The 5,554-nt window shown below is 36.2% G+C and overlaps 1 pseudogene; it reads left to right on the top strand.

Annotated features, from left to right (window-relative positions):
• Positions 1-1,671: 1,671 nt before the first annotated feature.
• Positions 1,672-4,476, top strand: LOC105750674 (annotated as a pseudogene).
• Positions 4,477-5,554: the final 1,078 nt, after the last annotated feature.

The raw sequence follows: 5,554 nt of genomic DNA, 5'->3' as shown, positions 1-5,554 counted from the left end.
CTGATCCCCACAGTCTGTTCTGTCAAAGGCAGAACTTGAGAACTGAAGTCTTTCTGACTACTACATCATGATGTCTTTCTAAATCCCACACATATTTGGGTATATGCATGTAGAATAAGTGCATATTTTTATGACATATAAGTGTGTATTTGTGTGAAATATATCAATGTATAAATACATGTAAATATATTCAGTCATATAAAATATATTCATAGCTATACATATGTAGAGCATTGATATGTCATAAATATATGAACAATCATAAATATATATCTATACATATATATGAAGCATTAATTTTCTATGTATGTACATGCATTTAAATGAAAAGAGTGGGTTCTAGGTATGGGGAACAACTTATAAAAAGGCAGAGAAGTAAGAGATATACTTCTGGGTTCAAGGAAGCAACAAACAGATTAATATGTTTACAACTGAGAGATAGCTTAAGGGGAGGGGAACAAATATGAAATAATCCTGAAAATAAAGGCTGAAATCAAATTGTTTAAATGTGAGAATTATTTTACTTTTTAGCTGAAGCAATTGAGGTTAAGTGACTTGTCCAGGGTCACACAGCTAGTACCAGTTAAGTGCTTGAGGTCAAATTTGAACTAGAGTCCCCCTGACTTCAGGGCTGGTGCTCTACCTACTGTGCCACCTAGCTACTCCTGCTTTTTATTTTAGAAGTATAAGGAGCCACTGAAGTTTCTTGAGCAGAGATGTTACAAGATCAACTGTGAACTTTAGGAACAGTAATGGGCAGCACAAATAGATTGGATGAATTGGACTCTGGAAAAAGAGAAGGAGGTCTCAAGGCCATTGCTTATGAAAACTTTAAAAAGCTACTGGCTTCCTTTTCTCTGATCCCAGTAACTATATTTTTAATCTAATTTATCTATATTTAATCTAATTTAATCTATATTTTAATCTAAGCCAGGGTTAGGATGCTATAGGAAGAATTCCTTCAAGTGCTTAGTTATACTTCAATTCAATCCAACAAACACTTATTAAGTGCCTACCATATGCTGGGCACTGTGCTAGGGGCTGGGAATACAAAGATAAAAAAGAAATATTCTCTACCCTCAAGGACCTGTTCTACTGGAATGTGGAGGGAATAACATGCATCCAAATAAGTAATCAATCAATCAACAACCTTGTGTTTTATTTCCACTATGAGCCAGACTTTGTGTGTATATGCTTTTATATGTAACAGGATATAGTCCCGCTGCTGGACCCAGTGGCCTGAGACTTGGTGCTCTCTCTACCCCCCTAGGGGGTTTCTATCATCTCTGATCCATGCCCATGGCCTGGATTCAGTTCCAGGAGCCTAACCGCCTGAAAGAAAGGACTTTCTCTCCCTCTCTTTGACTTTTTAAAACCTCCCCCAGGACCCAAGGAAAAAGATCACTTAAGGCTTCAGTTTAGTTTCTATCTGGGGTCTCCCCAAAAGGGAAGGAGGAAGAGGAGAAGTATAAAGAGTATAAAGAGGAGAAAGGAATGGAGGGAAAGAGAAAAGAGTAGAGAAAATTGAAGGGAGGAAGGAAGGAAGAAACATATATACAAGATAGACAGACAGACAACAGACAGAGAAAGCAGAAAGGGCAGTCAGAAGCCCAGGTTCAGGTTTGCCTACCTAAGCTGATCTCTTGCTGCCATGTGAGAAGAGTTACCAAGATGCCAGAGGGGAGAAGGTCAGTATAGGAAGTCTCAGAGTTATATAACATCACCTAGAGAGTTGAAGGACTAGGAAGCACTAGAGAGTAGGGTCACTCTCTTTTAAAGTCTATTGAGTCAACATTTCTTTTTGCTCAGTGGCCAATAAGATAACTATTCCATATTTCAAAGCACTAGTTTCCAGGGGAACTCCACTGGGATGATCCCTATAAAGTCATTCCCATCCATGCTCCAAAAAATGCACCCTTTCCAACTACACACACACACACACACACACACACACACACACACACACACACATATCCCTCAAGCACAAACTCCCTTTACAAAATTCATTCCTTTTCAAATATATAAATGTCACCAATGTGCTGTCTGATCTGTGAAAGCTTCTATGAAGTATGGGAAATGAGCTCCTAGGTAACATGAAACCAAATTGTAGTTGATATTTGCAGGAGGTTATTATGAAACATTATCCACTTAAGGAGAGAGGTATGAAGCAATCTGGTTACTGGACAATGATGAAATCATATTTTTGGCCCAGATATTCATTGATGGCTCATCTCCCTATTAACTCTGATCTCCCAGGAGACCCAGTCTAATAGCATGGGGGCTTTTGTTTATTGCAGCCAGGATTGGTGTGCTACATGACATAATTAGGATCATTTTTCCTTGAACAAAATATCTGCAAATTAACAAATGAATGAAGACTTATTGGACAAGTATTTGAGGTGTCAATCCCCAGCTCAGCATCCCTCATAAGTTCCCTGTTGGTGCCAAAATAAAACTCCTCATTCTGACATTCAAGAATCTCCATAATTTAGCTCCAACCAACTTCTTCAAGATTTTATTTCATAGTTTTTATTTATTATCATTAATTTTTTTTATTTTATTATAATTAAATATAAAATAAAAATATATTATTTTAAAAAAAATTTATTTATTTTATGGCATCTCTGTGATGTACTCTATATTCTCTAGCCTCAGTTTTCCATCTTCCAGTCATTCCTCCATGCCAGTCATGTATTTCTTCTTCATCTCCACTTCTCAGAATCTTATCTTCCTTCAAGGCTCAGCTTAGATGCATCCTCCTTCAAGAAGCCTTCCCTCATTCTTAGTGCTTTCATATCATATCTCCCTATGGCACTTCATCTTTCTTTTGTTCTGCTCCACTTCCTATCCTACATTATTCTTATCTATTTATTTTATACCAGTGGGTTACTGAGTGCAGTGGATAGAAATTTAAGATTTAGGAAGACCTGAGTTTGAATTTTATGTGTGTCACTTAATAACTGTGTGATCCTGAGGAAGTCATTAGCCTTTCCTGCCTCAATTTCCTCATCTGCAAAATTGTGGCTATAATATCACGTACCTCACAAAGTTGTTATGGGATCAAGAGAAATTAGATAGATACATAGATGGATAGATAGATACTGAGATAGAGATACATGTACATATAGAAAGCAATTTGCAAAATACTTAAATACTATATAAACGCCAATGATGATGATGATGTCTCCATCCTCAGATCAATAAGCATTTATCAAAAACATCTTCTATGTGCCAAATATATGCTAGGTACCAGGTATTCCAAGAAAAAAGTAAAATGGTTCCCACCCTCAAGAAGCTTCCATTCTATGGAGAAGATGAAACGAATATAAAATAGATGGATATACCAATTCTTCCTTTGCAACAAGAGAACTCCTCGGTTCTGCACAAATATATTGTATCTAGGATATACTGTGACATATTTAACATGTATAGGACTTCTTGCCATCTGGGGGAGGGGATGGAAGGAGGGAAGGGAAAAGTCGGAACAGAAGTGAGTGCAAGGGATAATGTAAAAAATTACCCAGACATGGGTTCTGTCAATAAAAATTTATAATTATTAAAAAAAAAAAAAGAATACAAGAATACAAGGTATTCTTATCTTGTAAATGTATTTGGTCATAGAGCATCTGTTAATTACTATAAATAGAATGGAGTGGTGGATTAAATCAACCACTACCTTCATATTTTGATACACATAATTTTTCTTTCCATTTAAAACTTTTTATTTTTTTCCAATTACATGAAAGGGAAATTTTCAATATTCATCTTTGTAAGATTTTGAGTTGTAAATTGTTTTCCCTTTCCTCACCTCACCCCAAGACAGCAAGCAATCTGATATAGGTTATACATGTACAATCATGTTAAATGTATTTCTGTATTCGTCATGTTGTGAAAGAAGAATGGGGGGGGGTGGGGGGTAGGAAAAATCATGAGAAAGAAAAAACAAATAAAAAAAGTAAAAATAAAAAAAAACAGATGGATATAAAACAAAATAGATACAAGCTGATTTTGTTAGGGAGGATAACAGATATGTCTAAAGGGCAGAAGCTGTCTCTTTTCTTCCGCAATAACTCTAAGGTCAAAATGAAGTTCAAGTGACTCCTGCCTGAAGCAAGAATTGCAAGAGTCATTTCAATGCCTTGCCCTACATATAGAGGAAAATTATGTCTTCTACTCTTTCTAAGAAGCTGAGACAGAAGTACAATGTCCTCACCATGGCCATTCATGGACATACAAAGGACAGCAAACTGGCAAAGTAGTCTAGGTTTAGAGAAAGAAATATGTGATTTTCATTGAGTGTGCAGTGAGAGAAAGCTAACTGTCCATGTGGGCATTCTTCCAAGTAAGATGGTTATCACAAGGCTAAAACTGGACAAAGATTGCAAAAAGATCCTTGAATGAAAAGCCAAATCTCACCAAGCAGAAAAGGAAAAGGGAAAATATCAAGAAGAAACTAGTGAGAAAATGCAAGAGTAAAAAATTACATGGCTGTAATTAAACTGCTTGAATCAACAAAAAAAAGTAAAAGAGCAGAGGCTGTGTTTGTCTTATATGCCTCGGGCCTCACTCATAGTAGTCACTCAAAAAATACATTTATTGACTTGACTATACAGCTATACCCCACACTTTCCTAGGCACTATGGGAAAAAGGAAAATATAAAATATGGGTTACCAAGCCATAGGAACTTATGGACAGTTAGATTTTAATGGTGAAAAGGGGATTGCAAAAATAATAATTTCTTTTACCAGAAAGCCGTAATTATTGCTGAAAATTGATGCATTGGATTGTTTTTCTTGTGCATGGGCATAAAATGATTTAAGGTCAATTCAATTCAACAAGTGAAGGAGTGTGGCAATATGTGGAGCTCTTCCAGACCTAGGGGCATAAATCCCAGCAGATGTGGGTTATAATCTTTTCTTTGACCCTGGATAAAACAAGAAAAAATGAATCTCTAGAAATCAACAATTAATCACTTACAATATTCCCAAGCACTGTTCTAGGCAGTGGATCCAAAGACAGAATAAGAAAAGAGGTCCTGACCTCAGAAGAGCTTACATCCTACTGGATAGGATATAAAAAATATAGATCTTTAAATACAAGACCTAATGGGGGAAATGAATTAGTGAATAAATTAAAGGCATCTTGTGGGAGATGGTACATGAAAACCAAGAACTTAATAGCTCATAGGATTATGAATATTGGAAGAGACTTAACAGCCCTCTTTTTATAGATGAGGAAGCTGAGACTAAGGAGATGAAGTGACTTACCCAAGTAAGCTTCTGAGACAGTCAATAATAGTCAATAAATATTTATTAAGCACCTACTATGTGCCAGGCACTGCTAGGGCATTGAAACCCATGTTCTTTGGCTCAAAGAATTAGTATTCTTTGCATTGAACCACAATCAAAAGTATCCTAAAGCCAGCTAGGACTGATTCCTGAGAATCACGCCAATTATTAAATTTTTAGTGGCAACATTTATACCTCAGAAATGGGCATATGTTACAAAACAGGGCTTGATTTATTGGATTTTGTGTAGACTTAAGAAAGTGAT

The sequence above is a fragment of the Sarcophilus harrisii genome, chromosome 5 (assembly GCF_902635505.1).
Source record: "Sarcophilus harrisii chromosome 5, mSarHar1.11, whole genome shotgun sequence".
Taxonomy (NCBI): Eukaryota; Metazoa; Chordata; class Mammalia; order Dasyuromorphia; family Dasyuridae; genus Sarcophilus; species Sarcophilus harrisii.
Note: the sequence above shows the minus strand (reverse complement) of the source record. Positions and strands in the feature narration are given on the sequence as shown.